Source organism: Chrysemys picta, chromosome 1 (genome assembly GCF_011386835.1).
Source record: "Chrysemys picta bellii isolate R12L10 chromosome 1, ASM1138683v2, whole genome shotgun sequence".
In the NCBI taxonomy this organism is placed as follows: Eukaryota; Metazoa; Chordata; order Testudines; family Emydidae; genus Chrysemys; species Chrysemys picta.
The window spans coordinates 121,968,332-121,986,152 of NC_088791.1; the positions used below are offsets into that span (position 1 = coordinate 121,968,332).

Sequence of the window (17,821 nt, forward strand, 5' to 3'; positions counted from 1 at the left end):
ATTAGTAAGACACGATTTCCCTTTACAGAAACCATGTTGACTATTGCTCAACAGTTTATGTTTTTCTATGTGTCGGACAATTTTATTCTTAACTATTGTTTCGACTAATTTGCCCAGTACAGACGTTAGACTTACCGGTCTGTAATTGCCGGGATCACCTCTAGAGCCCTTTTTAAATATTGGCGTTACATTAGCTAACTTCCAGTCATTGGAAGCCGATTTAAAGGACAGGTTACAAACCTTAGTTAACAGTTCTGCAACTTCACATTTGAGTTCTTTCAGAACTCTTGGGTGAATGCCATCTGGTCCCGGTGACTTGTTAATGTTACGTTTATCAATTAATTCCAAATTCCAAAACCTCCTCTAGTGACACTTCAATCCGTGACAGTTCCTCAGATTTGTCACCTACAAAAGCCAGCTCAGGTTTGGGAATCTCCCTAACATCCTCAGCCGTGAAGACTGAAGCAAAGAATCCATTTAGTTTCTCCGCAATGACTTTATCGTCTTTAAGCGCTCCTTTTGTATCTCGATCATCAAGGGGCCCCACTGGTTGTTTAGCAGGCTTCCTGCTTCTGATGTACTTAAAAAACATTTTGTTATTACCTTTGGAGTTTTTGGCTAGCTGTTCTTCAAACTCCTCTTTGGCTTTTCTTATTACATTCTGGCACTTAATTTGGCAGTGTTTATGCTCCTTTCTATTTACCTTGCTAGGATTTGACTTCCACTTTTTAAAGGAAGTCTTTTTATCTCTCACTGCTTCTTTAACATTGTTGTTAAGCCACGGTGACTCTTTTTTAGTTCTTTTACTTACGGCAGTGGATGGTCAACAGTTATTTGAAAGCCTCTTCTCTGCACCCTCGCTAACAGGTAGGATTGAAAGTTTGGGCTGCTGACATTTTGATAGGCCAATGGTGCCCTATCAGCACCAAACAGCCTTGGAAAGATGCAATCCAACCGCACCAGGAAGTTTTTACAAGGGTATTTCTTTGGGGTTAACCCTAAAAAGAGACTTTTTATTATTTTGAACAGAAAACGAACAACAAAATCTTGTTATGAACCGACTACAGACATAAGCCATTACATAGAGCAATTACAAAATAAAGGCTGGAATAAAACTGCATAAAAACTCTGTGTAGACAGTGCTTTGTCAAAGCACTATCTACACAGCTATTTTTAGAGCACTAGCAAGAGCCCGGCTAGCCTGTGTCTGTCAACCCGGGCTGGGAGGCTCACTGCCGCAGGCTGTGTAGACATATCCCTAACGGCCCCAAGGAGGTGAGGGCCCCATTTTGCTAGGCACCAGAGAAACACATAGTAAGAGACAGTCTCTGCCCAGAAAACCCTGCAGCCTAAAGATACAAAGCAGCCAAAGAGTGAGCGGTGAAGCAGAGGCACCGAAAGGTGGGGCAGAACCAGGAATCCTAACTCCTTGTCCAGTTCCTATTCACTAGATCACTATGCCTTCCTAGGTATAAGGCTGTGTTGTGGGTTTTTTAATTCCTTGCATCAAAAAAACATTAACTGGAGCAGTGAGATTAAAGCATGGAGCATTGTGCTAAATATCTGCTCTGGTGGAATCTAATGCTCATTTCGCCATCCAACAGTTGGAAACATTTTCAAAAGGGCCTCAGAAAGGTCACTACAATTGAGCTGAGCACACAATTTTATGTGCAAAACTATTTGCATAAACAAAATCTGGTTTGCATAAACAAATCTGGGAGTTCCACAGCCACCCACTTTGAATACACGCATACGCTTTTTCATGTGCAATCCAGTTTTCCAATGTCACACAAAGTGAGGCAATTGGGTTCTACTCCCAACTCTGCCACTGACATGTTGTGTCACTCTGAGCAAGTCATTTAGGGAATATTTTTAAAAGCACATAAGCAATTAAGGTGCCTAAGCCCCGTTTTCAAAAGTGACAGATAATTAGGAGCCGAAGTGTCCTTGAAAATCACTGGGACTTAAGCTCCTGCGTGAGTTAGGCTCTTCTGAAAATATTAACCCTCACCTCTCTGTGCCCAAGCTCCCTCAGTTGTACAAAGATGATGATATTTACATTCCTTTGTAAAGCTCTGTGAGATGTATGCATGAAAAATGCTATATAAACCATAATTAGAGGCACAAAATTAGAGCCAGTTTTTAAAAGCATGATTCTGTCTGTAATGTGTGTGTGTGTGTGTGTGTGTGTGTGTGTGTGTGTGTGTATGTGTGTGTATTTTCAGCTATAGTTTTGTTGCATTACCATGAATTGCCAAGTAGGTTTTCAAATGACCTTAGTTTGAACTGCAAAAATGACATTTTAGAGGCATGCTTGCTTGATTTAAGGATATATTCTGCAGTCAATGCACATGTATCATTAGCATTAACCCTTTGGAAACTATTGAGCTAAACAGGAGATACAGGCTGGATACAAAAATTGATCGATCAAGAAAATCTTTTTAAATATCAACCTGACTGGCACTATGGAAAATGTAAGTATCCCAAGCATTGGTGAAAATTACATGAATGCACTGAAAGGAAGAGAACATAGTAATATTTAGCACATTCATAGTACTTTTCATCTTCAAAGGATGTTACCAAAATAAGGAGTTTTGCCATTTACTGGGGTGGAAGGAGAATCAAACATATTTTGTACTTGGGGAGTGGGGGGTGTTTCCAAAGTGCTCAGTATTGGCCTGACTCTTCCACTGAATGCTGAATTCAGTGGGAACAGAGTTAGGCCAATACTGAACACTTTAGAAAAACCCATCATAAATCCTCACAATGGTATTATCACTATTTTATAGATCAAGACACTAAAGCAGAAAGGTGAGGTCAGTAGGATTAGCTGTGTGAATAAGGACTACTTAGAGAAATAAGGGTTTGTAAGAGGAGAGAAGTTTTGTCCCTCTCTCTTTGTCCCAAAAAACAGCCACCATGGAGGGGGAGATTACTGATGGTTCCACCACCATTAATTCCTGAGGAGAATTCTCCATGAAAATCCACCTGTGCCCAGGAGCTTAGGCTGTAGAGAGTAGCTGCTCCTCAGTTCTGCCCCCTCCCAACCATGGATTCCAAACATTAGGGTTACCATCCGTCCGGGTTTCCCCGGACATGTCCGGCTTTTTCAGCCTTAAATGGCCATCCGGGGGGGATTTCTAATGAAGTAAAAATGTCCGGGATTTCCCCTCCTGCGGAGTGCGGTGCGGCTGATTGGACGCCTGGCCTGATTGAAACCCGCTCGCAGCCACTAGGGCCCCTAGCAGCCAGAGTCCCTCCCCCTCCCCCGCTGTCTCCCCCCCCACAGAGCAGCGCGGAAGTGTTTGAGTCCACATGGAGCCTGCATTTCTCCCTCTGCCGGGTGAGTGGGGGGAGCAGGGCAGGCGGCAGCGGCGGGGGTGTGTGTAGAGGCTGCAGGGCAGGGGGGTGCAGAGGCTGCAGGGCGAGTGGGGAGCAGGGGGGCACAGAGGCTGCAGGGGCGGGGGGTGCAGAGGCTGCAGGGTGAGGAGGAGCAGGGCAGGCAAGGGCATAGAGGCTGCAGGGCGAGTGGGGAGCAGGGAAGCACTTAGCAACCCCCAACCAAGATCAGAGCGGGAGGGAGGAGGGGGAATGCGGGGTGCTCAGAGGAGGGGGCAGAGTTGGGGCAGGGACTTTGGGGAAGGGGTTAGAATGGGGGCGGAGAAGGGGTGGGGTTGGGGCGGGGCCGGGGGCAGGGAAGGGAAGGGCGGAGTTGGGGCAGGGCCGGGGGCGGGACCGGGGCCCCATGGAGTGTCCTCTTTTTAAAATGTTTGAATATGGTAACCCTACCAAACATGCATAGAGTGGAGGGGAGTTCACCATACTTGGGGCTAGAGGGAAGCAAGTAGTGGTGCTCTGGCTCTCCTCCTTCCACCTGTTCAAGTGTTTTTCTATCACATTTTGTTCCCCTCCATCACATATATCGGGGAGCTCATATACCCTAGCATTGGTAATAATTGAATCCTTCCAAATTTATGTTACCTGACAGTGTCCTCTTGTCCTTCCCACAAATAGTTATAGAGCCTAGAAACCATAAGATGGTCTTCTTATAAGAACGTGCAGATGTAATTTTATGTACATTGAAAAAGGTCATTTTTAATCTTCTCTAGTAACTAGAATAAAATAAGGCCCATATAACTTCCTCTACCAATGCTTCTTATTGCCTGTCTTTTTATTACATTTTTCTCCCTAAAAATGGTTGATCAGCATAATACCTCCTTTGGTTTGCTAGGGATTGAGTTCTGTGTAATATGTTCAGGCAAGATACTGTACTTTGATGTTTCCTTTGTAAATTATTTTCATACAACCTGCTGTAAAATTTTGTTCATTACATATTTCTAAGATAAGCTGGAGGCACAGAGTTTGGATTTGGATCTGAGCTTCCCTCAAAATTGAGGGGTGTTTGGGTCCAGCGGCTTAAGCCAGCCTATTCTGAAGAGCAGGAACAGTGCAATTCAGTGGGTACTGCATTGGATTGGGGATTAAAAGACGTCTATTCCCAGGTGTTCCTGATCTACTGTGTGGCATTGGACAAGTGATTTCACCTTGTCCCTGAGTTTCTCCGTCTGTAAAATGGAGGTTATGATAATTATACTTACCTTTCTTTATATAGCATTTCAATTTCTACAGATGAAAAGAGCTAAGTATTATTAAAAGGGCCATCTATGAATTTAGATCCAAATTCCTCCAGAATCTGGAGGTGCTCAGATCTAGGATTTTGATTTTTAAAAATCCTTGAGTTTTAACTCTTGCAATTTGTGCAATGCTGGTTTGTTTGGATTTTTTTTAGTTTAAAATGATTTCATTCATTATAATAATATTCAGTTCCACAAGTAATAAGGATACCAGTTAGGGCAGTCATACCTATATATACATGAAACAAGAAATAAAATATTCAAGTCATATGGATATGCTCTATTCCTTCTTTAATAAATAATTCAATAAAACACTAGTAATAGCACAGATTATCTAATTGCATTATATCCCTTGTCCATAGATATTTCAGCAAGGCAAAGCTCATGAGACTAAACAGAAACAGAAATATTTACCAAAAATTCAATAGGCGGCCATGTCACAGCATATAGGGCTAGATGTTTATGTAAGGGGACTGTTGCCCCCTTACTAACATTCAGTGGGGATGTTTTGGTTGGCTAGCTCCCAGCACTAAAAGGGGAAGGGTCGATGGGAAATCAGGAGCCTGAGACTGACAGTCCCCAGGAACAATGGGGAGAGGCCAATGCTCCAGATCAGCTTGATTGACAGGGTGGGCAGGCCAGGGGGGTCCCGTCCTCCATGTGAACTGGAATGGCCTGAGTCAGACAGAGTGGGGCCGAGCTAAGGAGAGAGCAGGGGCTCGAGCTAAGTTGCTGGAAGCAGAGCTGCAGCCCCAAAAGCCAGAGCACAACCCAGAGAGAGCAGACCTGCCTTGGGAGGAGAGCTGCAGCAACCGGAGCCAGAGGGGCCAGAGAAGCAGCCCAGGGAGCTGAAGGCAGAGCAGCAGCAGCAGAGCTGAGGCAGTGTGGGGCTGGGGCTGGGGCTGGAGCAGTCCGGAGCTGGGTAGGGTGAGCAGCTGGGGAGAGTAAGGGGGATCTTGGGCAGTGGGCCCAGCGCAGGGAGATGCCTCAGCCAAGAGGCTCTGCAGGCCAGACTTGAAGGGGGATCGTAACCCCGACCAGGCGGGGGCAACGCTGGGAAGAAGGGTCCTGCCACCTAGAGCCTCAGAGCGTGTGGCCACCGCCAGGAGCAAGTGTCCAACCTGCAGCGTCTCTGCAGCACGGCCAGGGCCTGAGAAGGAGCCTGGGACCTACAAGGAGCAGACTGTGAGCTGTGCTGACGTTCCAGAGATACTGTTTGTAATGTTCCCTGCCATAGAGCGTGATGATGTGTTTTCCTTTAACCTTTCCCATTTTTCCTTATTCTTTTTTTAAATTAATTGTTAATTAAAGAACTTGTATTTGCTTTAAATTGTATTAAATGATCAGTGGGTCAGGAAGGTACCCAGTGCAGAGAGAGTACCCTGGAGTGGGGACACTCTAGCCCCTGTCCTGGGTGACCACAGCAGGGTTGGGGGTCAAGCCCCCCCAGGAATCCTGGGCCCAGCCTTGTTGGGGTTACGAGGACTCTGCCAGACAGGAGAGTGGAAGGGGTGTCCTCAAGGGCAGGGAGGCCCCTGGGTAAAGGCAGTGGGAGCGAGGACTCAGATACTTTCGCTAGCCCACTTAACCGGGGTAGTGCAGAAGCCAGGAAAGTTCCCCACAATAGCGGGACCATTCCCCCGCTTACATTTACAAGACCTAATGAGCAGGGGAGTTAGAAAGACCTCCCCACACCTTTTCGCAGTCATATTAAAGCTACCTGCATTGCAGTTCCGGGTCCCCAGCGGCGTGTAACCCCTGAACTTCCGCAGTTTCTCCATAGCCAGAGCCAAACACCTTTTAGTTGGACATGAGCATGGAAGTAAGCAAAATTCTTTTCAGGGCTGCAGTAAGTTACCCTCCTTCCTCCTTTACTCTGGAGCAAAAGGGCAGCACAGGAGAAATTATGATTGTCTGAACAATTCCTTCCCAATGTTTCCATCCCTGGGGAGCTTAATCCAAGTACTGGCAAATTATTAGGACATGCACTGGAATGGATATATATATATATATATATATATATATATATATATATATATATATATATATATATATATATATATATATAGGTACATACACCCATATATACACATAGACATTTGATGTTCACTTTTCAAGAATGTCTCTGATGGTATATACAAAATGTATAATACAAAACCCATCACTTCAAATCTGAACTTCCCTTTCATCCTTTAAAATTAACTGAAGTCCAGTTGTTACAAAAGGGATGGATAATTATTATTGAATGCCATCAAGTAGGTGTTTTGCAGGCATGTAAAAAGAGAAGGTCCCTTTCTTGAAGTGTTTACAATCTAAGAAGACATCAGAGAAACGAAGGAGGGAATAGTGGTGTGACAAGAATCTGTGACTGCACACTGAACTAAGGCACATCCATTATTATATTTTAATGAATAAGGGTTCTGAATGCTTCCCTGACAGGGAGGCTGCGGTTTGTAGACTTGTTGGAAGAACTGTGTACTATCTTTAAGGAGGAAAGGGCAGTGAAAGAGGTTACAACAGGTTCTGCAGTAGTCCTTATTGCTACTCTGACGAGAAGCAGTGTGTGCGCTTTCTCTAGCAACTGTTGCTAAAGGTACCATGTACTCAGAAGGCCTTGAAACTACGGAGCACAGCTGGGTGGGTTAGTTGAGTTCCTTGCCAAGCATCCAAGGAAGTACTAGGCAGCTGTTCTGACTGGCTACTGTGTAGGTGTATGGGAGGGGCAAAAGAGGTTCCTTGCCAGAATATTGCCCCTTATGTGGTGAGCAAACCTCAAACAGTGTGATTTAGATAACCATAAAAACTTCTATTGGACAGGGAACATATGACAGATGGAACAAACTGGTTAAAGACAGAATGAAAAGAGGCAGATGGGAGAGACCAAGAGAAAGGGAATTGGTCCTGGGGATGGGATTTGGTTGAGGAACATTCCTGTGGCTAGGAGTTGTGGAAGTATTATGGAGGAGGGAAGGGATTGGGCTTGGTATAGGGAAGGCTGAAGTGGGATGGGGGAAAGGGGAAAGATTGAGCAAATAAAAATATGTATAAGCATATCGGAGATATCTTTAATTCCGCAGTGTTCCAAGAGTTAAAAAATGAAAAAAAGGTAGAACAACTTTTTCAAACTCAAAGATTCTGATTCAGTTCAAGATTTGTGTGAACCCATCCCTAGCATGAACGTGGAACAAAAATGTCCCATCAGCCAAACTGTATAGTTTATGGATTTTTATACTAGTGATCAAAGCTCAGAGGGCATTGTAAATGAGGTGAAATAAAACAAAATAAAAAAATCTCCATAGATTTACCTAGAAAACATCTGGAGCTTTGGCATCAAAATATAGAAATCTACAGGAATGAGAACACTATGTATTACTGTAAAATGTAGTAAGAAATATCACAGATAAATGAGAAGTTAAAGCCTCCTATATATCACAATAAGATGTTTCACCTCCTTTTGGTTGCAGGAGTTTCCATTACTCTGAAGTCTTGCCAAACATTTCATTGTTACCTTATTTGATGCACTTGGTTGTACTACCTTTCGCTTTGTGGAGCAATGATTTAGTGTCTCTTAATTTAATTATGTAAAATATAACCAGATGTCCAGTCCTTTTAACATAAGAGAAAACAATATCAGAAACATGTGTTTTTTATGCATTTCAACATAGATACTAAGATTTCACTCTCTCCCCCCAAAACAGTCTTGCTTCTGAAAAAAAGCTTTCCTTTTATCTTTGACATCACATGCCACATTGGCACGCAAAAGCATTTTGATCTTTTAGAGTCTGTCTACTCTTGTATTTAGACAAAGGATCCTTAATTTGGGGATCTGGCTCTTGTCTTCCCACTGAGCTTTTCTTTTCTTTCACAATAGTGACATCATTCTTTGTATGCTGGATTGGTCTGGCCCACTTAGTTTAATGGGAGGTGGTTGAGGTAAGGGCCCCTCACAGATCTAGAATTAACCAAGCGTAATGGTATGCTCCAGAGTGCGTTGTTCAGTTAAGAGTTTAAACACACTGGTGGCATAATGACCTCAAGAGCAGAGGTTAAGGAACCTCCCAACATTCAGCTTGGGTGGTGTTCAACTCAGCAGGGACATACACCTCTTCTGACCTAAACATTTAACTGGCTCCATTCTCTTTATTCCTACGATGCAGTATCAGTATGTTTAAATGATAACAGTGGAGTATACAGGCATTAAACACTCACTGCAGAAAGACTGAAGATACATTTCTTTCCAGCCAAGCAAAATCTTGAAAGCTATCGCTTTCCAATCCCTGATCAGAGCATGTTCAGGAGAGAGCGGTGTACACCCATGATTACAGAGTGAATTGCAACTGAAGTTACTTTGTAGAGTTTCTGTGGGTTTTAAATTGTTTTTGTTTGTGCTTATTATATTTATTTGGTCAGTTTGGGTTTTTATTTGGATAGTTCATGGCTCAGCAATTTTATGATGCCAAAAGAGTGATCCCAGTTAGGCTAAATCCTATAGGTATTTTTTAAATTTAATCAATAACTCAGCCTAGAGGCTCTCCATTGTGTCAGCAACAAACAAGTCTTTACTGAAGTGCATTTTCCTAGACGTCATATAGTCTTCAGAACCAAGCTGGCTGCAGAAAGATACCCCAGTCAACATGGGAATCTTGCATAGCCTGACATTAAAATCAACACTGCTTTGTCAAGTCAATCCTGTTTCGGGGCAGGGTTTTTTTTTTAAACTCTGTCCAGTGGAGCCTGACTAAAAGCTTTCAAATAATAACTTTTTCTTCTTTTTTTAAGCGGATCATTGAGCCAACTGTTTCAAATAACACCACCATTATAGGAGCTGCTCACCTGTCTTTACTCAGCTAAACCCTGGAACTGCTGTGACTACAAACACTGCTCTCTATCAGAAACAGGGCTGGCTCTGGCTTTTTTGCTGCCCCAGGCAAAAAAGCCTCCCGCCGCTCCCCGCTCCCTGGCAGGGAGTGCGGTGGGGAGGGCGCCGAGCCCGGCCGCGGCCCCGGCCCCGCTCTCCCCGGCCAGAGCGCCAGGAGGAGGGTGGAGAGCCCGGCCAGGGCCCCTCTCTCCCCAAGCGGCTGGAGCGCCGGGAGGAGGGCGGAGAGCCCGGCCGGGGCCCCACTCTCCCCGACTGGCTGGAGCGCCAGGAGGAGGGCGGCGAGCCCGGCCGTGGCCCCGCTCTCCCCGGCCGGCCGGAGCACCAGGGGAGGGCGGCGAGCCCAGCCGCGGCCCCGCTCTCCCTGGCTGGCCGGAGCGCTGGGAGAGGGCGGCGAGCCCGCTGCGGCTCCGCGCTCCCCAGGTGAGCGCCGCCCCCAGCACATGCTTGGTAGGCTGGTGTCTGGAGCCGGCCCTGACAGAAACATTGGTTATGTTACTTTCTCTTAAAGGAAGACTCTTGGCGCCAGATTTTCAAGAGCTCAGCACCCACAGACAGGGCCAGATTTTGAAGAGAACTCAGCTCCTTTATAGGCATCTAAGCAAGGGCCATATTTTCAAATGTGCTGAGCTCTTTTTAAAATCTGGACATTTATCGCCCCTAGCTAGGAGCTGAGCACTTTTGAAAATCATGGCCCTGATAAGCACTTGCACTTGAGCACTTGCAAATTCTGGCCTGGTAACTACAAAATTACAGATTTGTCTGACCCAAGAGCATGGATCTCAGCACCCAGGGAAAAATTCAGATCCAAACCATGCAGCTTGGGCCAACTTCTATGTAAAACCTTTATGTGAACTCTCTCTAAGTAAACATATCATCATCAAAGCTGGTCAATTTAGCCTAGGCCTAGGGGTTTTTTTTGAGTGAACTTAAGAGGATTTTCTCCATCAGATGGTACAGTTCGGGATCTCTCTGTAGCTTTAACGTTTTCTCTCCATTCACTACAACCAGAAAATTCAAATTTCTTTATATCTTCCATCTAAGTGTTCCCAACAGTTCATTTACAGTCACTCCCAAATTCCTTTTAAATCACAAGACATTTTCAACTAGAAAAATGTATAAACCTTGAATGCCTGGTTTTCACAGAAAGAGCCACAGGGCTGTGCAATTTCTAGAGGACCTTTTAACAACCCCTAACAGAACTCCAGTTTACCTTCAAACACAGTAAGGACTTTAGTTGCAAATGGACAACAACAAACATTGAAGCTGTCCTTTCTGGTGGCTGAAGAACGTGTGGGGAACTTTGCGTTCTCTTTGACAAAACGGAAGGACTCAATCTTGAACCATGCCAAGCTCATGCTCAGTTGAGAAGAGGCAAAAGTGGCTCTACCCTGCGTTTATGTCCCCTAATTCTTGTCACACTCAGGGGCCTAAATGGTGCTACCGACTGCTCTTCTAGTGAAGGATCAGACCGTGCACTCCAGCCCCTTCCCTCCTCCCACCCTGACATTGCTTGTAGCCCTCTGAATCTCTGAAATGGTGCAAAGGGGACTTAGGGCCTGAGCCAAAGCCCTCTGAAGTCAGGGGGAGTCTTTCCATCTACTTCAATGGGCATCGGATCAGGTCCCTAGTGAGGGCCAAGAGCCTCTCACCAGCCAGTTGTATCGGTCAGAAGTGCTTACCATACCTGAATCAGCGTGTTGTGCCTGTTCAGTACTGCCACACTGTATTTCCAGAGGGATGAAATATGATTGCAGTGATGATGCCTAGGCCCTCCATTTTAGTTATTTTAGTTTCCTGGTGGAGTTTAAGATGTTGGTTTCAATCTAGAAAGCAATAAATGGTTTGGGACCACCTCTCTGCCCTTCTTTAATTCATATCAAAACAGGCGTTTGAGCCGAATCCCAAATTTCAACGAATCAAAATAACGATGGACTTCCCAACTCCATGCCTGCCAGACAGAACTACCACTCTCTCCCTGCGTTCCAGCTATCCATTAGCTCCAGTTTCTTGTATAAAATTAAAACTCCCCACTCTCTCTTATCAGAGGGGTAGCCATGTTAGTCTGTAATCACAAAAACAATGAGGAGTCCAGTGGCACCGTAAAGACTAACAGATTTATTTGGGCAAGTCGTGCATAAATGTTAATGTAGACTGTTTAATTGCCTTGTAAATGGCAGCCAATTAACAGTTAGTGACAAAATTAAAAAATTAGTCAATTTAAAATTCACAAATTGAAAAACTAACAAATGGGAAACAGATTACTTAAAGTGGATAAGCCAACAATTGGCAAAGTAATGACAGTTTGACAAATTAACAGAACGCTTCTGTAGAGGTGGATACACCTCCCTATTGGTAAATAGGGAGGTATGAATAATCGGAGTTCTGTAATTATGATACTGCTACATTAAAAGACAAAAGAAGGATTTCAGACAATCAAAGCCCAGGGAAATCAAACAGCGTCTTCTCACACTCTTCACTGAAATCTATACTGGCATGTGTTCAATCACATCACCATTTCAACACCACACCACTCCATCAAATAGTTGCTTTAAACAGACAATCATGGACTGCTTTATGGGGAAAAAAACCTATCAAATTGAATAGGGATGAATTCCATAGGATTCTACTGAAAATAAACAGAGTTTGATAGAAATTACTAAAAGGTTTAGAAAATAAGAGAGAGTTGTATCCCTCTGCTATAGAATTGTACAGGTTCGTATACAAACTCCACTGCAGTTTGTCGTCTGCAGAAGGACAGTCATTTTAACAGCACACAGTGCTTGATCTCTTCTCCAGATTAGCCAGATTTTCACCATCACCTCCTAGGATATGATCTGACTATTTCACCTACAATTAAAATATAAGCATCTGAAAAGGCCTTTTTGAATTAAAATGCGTAACTATAGCTCAATATTCATTCCGCCTATAGCGTTCTTGAGAAGTGGAATTTTGGGCTGTAGAAAAATCAAAATTAATTAAGACAATACAAAGTTTACTGTCTCACAGCAGGTTAGAGATTCCTCTCATTCTGCCCCGTAATTTTACTGGTTGTTCACCATAGCTTTGAGTTATGCCCACATTAGAACAATTTATTCATCGAAGCTTCCCCACTTTTTAAAAGTATTACTATATTCTAAGTGATGGCACCAAACACTTCACTTCACCACCGTAAGATATATGATTCCGTTTGGAACCATTGCTGGAGAAAGCTATAGTACTTGTTATAAGAGGGCTAGTTCCTGCCTCAAAGTGATAGAACTAAAAAGTTAAAAGGTGGCAACATAGATCAATTCCAAACCCTCTTAGGGCAAAAAAGAAACAAGAAAGTTATTTTCTTTTACACTGTACTTTGTTGAAGCTTTTTTTTTGCCTTTTGGGATAATAGGAACCCTGTTCATGAAGCATGGGCACAGTCTTTGCAATAAGCAGCTATTGCAATAATCTAATGCCTCACTATTTAGCTGGTCACAAAAAAATGGTTCACTGGCTTCTATACTCCCATCAGGAATTATCATGTAAGTATAGTACATTTATTGTCATAGGTTTGTGTCAAGTGAAAAATGTAGTCCTTCCTGAGACACCCGCTCATCCAAAACACCTGGTATTGTCTTTCTCACAAACAAAGAAAGGGTTTACTTTGTTTCTTCCCATAATTCCTAGCATTCCTTCCCTCCCCCCAATTCACTTTCCCCCCTAGGACAAAAGCTTTTTCATATTAAGATCATAAGAACAGCCATGCTAGGTGCGACCCGTGGTCCATCTAGCCCAGAGCCAGATGCTTCAGGGGGAATGAACAGAACAGGGCAATATCGAGTGATCTATCCCATCGTCCAGTCCCAGTTCCTGGCAGTTGAAGATTTAGGGACACCCAGAGCATGGAACTGTGTCCCTGACGATCTTGGCTAATAGCAACTGATGGACCTACCTATTCTCCCTGAACTTATCTAATTATTTTTTGAACCCAGTTATACTTTTGTCCCTCATAACATCCCATATGTTATTTCATTTTTATATACATTTTTAAAAGGCTTCAAATGGGTTCTAGAACCCACGTCCTGTGCACACACCTTATTTTACTCTAAACTAATTTCTAGGTGAATTATAAATGTAGGCCTAGATCCTGCTAAAACTTATGGATGTGTTAGCTTTAAGCACAGAGTGTAATGGGACTACTGACATAAAGTTAAGCACTCACATAAGCCTTGTTGGGATCCTATCATTTCTTTCTCACATTATTTCCTGCAATGCACTGTCATTTTTTTAAAGTAAAATTATTTTTAAAGGAAGGCAGGATGGTCCTGCAGTTAACATACTGGACAGGGAACCAGGAGTCACAGATTCTATTTTCAGCTCTGCCACAGACTTGCTGCATACCCTTGGGCAAGTTCCTTTGGTCAAAATTTTCTCATCACCTAAACAAGGGGCAAGTTTTTTAGAAGTGCTGAGCACTTGCAGCTCCCCTTGAGTTTGATTTGAGATTGGGGGGACATATGGTTCTGTGTGTAATGACAGAGTGTAGATTTCAGAATTTGGTCCCCAATGAGTGCGGTGTTCAGTTAAGGACTACAGCACTCTCTCCTCAAATTTTAACCAAGTCTCTCCATCGTGGGTTTGAAATTTTGGACAGGGAGTCCCTCAAGCAGTCTTTTTCACAGCACCTTGGCACTTCCAGTCTTGGCTGTAACCTGGAATTGCAGGCACACAAAAGTGAAAAATAATGCAAATAGGTTTAACCCAACTCTTTTAATTTCAGTTTACTAGGCAAAAGACAAAAACAAACCACCTACTCCAAAACAAAACAAAAAGATACTAAACACCTTGCATATACATGAGCTCTCCATGCTCTGACAACAGTTTAATTCACAATGCAAACAGGAATACCACCCAGCAGCAGAACCCAACAACAAAAACACTGGCTGGTATATTAACAGAAGCAAAACAAACGCAATCAAGACACCAAAAAACTGCTCAAAAAACCACCCAAGTTCAGTTTCAGTTCCAGGTTTTGGGAAAGGTTCTGGGAAAGGCCTCTTTTTTATTTCCAAACCAGTACATCCGCTCCAAATCTGAACTGTTTTCCATTCTTCAACTTTTTAATTTAGCCCACAGCTGTCAGGTCAATTCAACTCCTCTCTGATGCACATTTGATGAAGACAGACTGCCAGTTTTGATACTTTCAAATATATTTAGCCTAGTTTTTTGATGTGACTGTGATAGGATCTTGTTTTTTGTTTTTTGAGTATTTGATGTGACCGTGATAGGATCTTGTTTTTCGAGTATTTCATTGTTTCATTGTTTCTGATCTTTTTTAACAGTTCACAGTCCAATAACAGTGATTTTAAGGATGACAACTAGTATATCAAAGATTTGTTTCTGTGCCTTTTTTTCCCACCAATTTTGGATGACGCTACATAATTTAGTCTGACTTTTCCATCCCTACCTTTTATGATCAGATGATCCAGAGTGTGTGTTCAGATAATCTCATGGATTTGGTGTATATAATATCCACTCAAGGTCATTGTGGTTTCTGTTTGTTTGTTTTAAATATAACTTGATCTTTGTATGATTTTATCATATATAAAACATGCAGCCATATCACTGACAGAATCAACAAAACAGACTACGTCCCCATCCTACCAGCTGGAGAATAAATACTTTGTTGGCAAATGGCAGGTGGGAAACATAGCCTGAAAAGTACAAGTGGATACAATAAGTAACTACTGCACCACACTGAAAAGGAAAAGTGAAGGTAAGGAGCAGTATGTGCTAGATTTAGCCAGCCTTACAGAAAGTGAGTAGTACCTCACCACCCAAGTAGCCCCATTGATATCAGTAAGATTATTCAAGGGTAAGGTGCTGGATAACATGAGTAAGGCTTGCAGAAGCAGGCCTTATGATGCTATGCAATAAAAAATGCTGAGTCCATACCTATCTATCTATCTCAGGGTTTTGTATTGTTGCCTATCACCATAGCATATGAGGGGCTTCCATATAAAACAAGGGCAAAGGTCCAAGTGGACTTCATGGTGTCTCAGGCTCTTCTCTCTTTCTGGGCAACAGAAAGATCTGGGTGGGGCCCGGTTTTCTTTTCTTTTTGTGTTTATGTGAGGTGTGGGTATTTTTTTTTTTAGGTTGTGAATGTCATTCTGGTTATGGTGGAGAAGCTTTATCAAAGAGGAAGATTTTGCAGCATTTCCTAAAGGTGGTCAGACTCTGGGTTCAGCTAATCTCTTCTGGAAGATTGTTCCATAGCTAGATCCCATAAATAGAAAATATTTTGTCCTCAGCTCTCATATGTATCACTTTCCCATTGGCCAAGTCTTCAACTAAAAAGTGGGTGGAAAAGCCCACAGCTCTCTAGTGATTTATTTATTGTTTGTTTTTAGATTTATTCCAAAATGGCTGGACTAGAATGACTAAAACTTGCTTATCTGAGGCCTTGTCTACACTACGAGAGTAGTTCGATTTTACTTGCATCGAATTTTTGCAATCGATATTGCAAAGTCGAACGTGTGTGTCCACACTAAGGACAGTAATTCGACTTTGTGCGTCCACACTAACGGTGAAAGCGTCGACATTCGAAGCGGTGCACTGTGGTCAGCTATCCCACAGTTCCCGCAGTCCCCTCTGCCCATTGGAATTCTGGGTGTAGCCGGCAATGCCTTCTGGGTAACAAAATGTGACGAGGGTGCTTTTGGGTAACTGTCGTCATCCGTCCATCACTCCCGCCCTCCCTCCCTGAAAGCGCCGGCGGGAAATCATTTCGCGCACTTTTCCAGTCATTGACAGCGCGGACACCACAGCACTGCGAGCATGGAGCACGCTGCGACCATCGCTGCAGTTGTGGCCGCTCTCAACGCCTCGCAGCTTATCATACAGGTTTCCCTGAGGCAGATGCAGAAAAGTCAGGCGAGGAGGCTACGGCACCGCGGTGATGTCCTGAAGTCTGAGAGTAGCACGGACCTGTCAGAAAGCAGGGGACCCAGCGCCGAGGACATCGCGGTGGCAATGGGTCATGTTGATGCCGTGGAATGGCGATTCTGGGCACGGGAAACAAGCACTGAGTGGTGGGACCGCATAGTGCTGCAGGTCTGGGATGAATCCCAGTGGCTGCGAAACTTTCGCATGCGGAAGGGAACTTTCCTTGAACTTTGTGAGTTGCTGTCCCCTGCCCTGAAGCGCAGTGACACCCGGTTGCGAGCTGCACTGAGTGTACAGAAGCGAGTGGCCATAGCCCTCTGGAAGCTTGCAACGCCAGACAGCTACCGGTCAGTCGCGAACCAGTTTGGGGTGGGCAAATCTACCGTGGGGGTTGCTGTGATACAAGTAGCCAAGGCAATCGTTGATGTACTGCTGCCAAAGGTAGTGACCCTGGGAAACGTGGAGGCGATCATAGATGGCTTCGCAGCGATGGGATTCCCAAACTGCGGTGGGGCCATAGATGGAACTCACATCCCTATCCTGGCACCGGACCACCAGGCCACCCAGTACATTAACCGAAAGGGATACTTTTCCATGGTGCTGCAAGCACTGGTGGACCACAGGGGACGTTTTACCAACATCTACGTGGGATGGCCGGGCAAGGTTCATGACGCTCGTGTTTTCAGGAACTCTGGTCTGTTTAGACGGCGGCAACAAGGTATTTACTTCCCGGACCACAAAATAACTGTTGGGGATGTGGAGATGCCTATAGTCATCCTCGGGGACCCAGCCTACCCGCTAATGCCCTGGCTCATGAAGCCCTATACTGGCGCCCTGGACACTGAAAAAGAACTCTTCAACTACCGGCTGAGCAAGTGCAGAATGGTGGTGGAGTGTGCTTTTGGCCGTCTCAAGGGGAGATGGAGAAGCTTACTGACTCGCTGTGATCTCAGCGAAACCAATATCCCCATTGTTATAGCAGCTTGCTGTGTGCTCCACAATCTCTGTGAGAGCAAGGGGGAGACCTTTATGGAGGGGTGGGAGGTTGAGGAAAATAGCCTGGCTGCTGATTACTCACAGCCAGACAGCCGGGCGATTAGAAGAGACCAGCGGGAAGCGCTGTGCATCCGGGAGGCTTTGAAAGCAAAGTTCCTGAGTGAGCAGGGTAACCTGTGACTTTAAAGTTTGTGTACTGAGAAGCTAAACCTGCCCCCGTTTCTTTACCCAGTTAATGTTGACTATCCTATCCAGTTACATACCCCCCTTCATCCCCCTTCCAACACACATTTCGAAATAAAAATAGTTCAACTTTGTTAAAACACACCGTTTTCTTTAATACTGTTTTCGCGGGAATTTTTTAAAACTGGGACGCAGACTGTGGTGCGGA

The 17,821-nt window shown here is 44.2% G+C and overlaps 1 protein-coding gene across 9 annotated transcripts in view; it reads right to left on the reverse strand.

Annotated features, from left to right (window-relative positions):
- Positions 1–17,821, reverse strand: part of LMNTD1 (lamin tail domain containing 1) — a 339,143-nt gene that overhangs the window by 94,603 nt on the left and 226,719 nt on the right. The window lies entirely within an intron of this gene.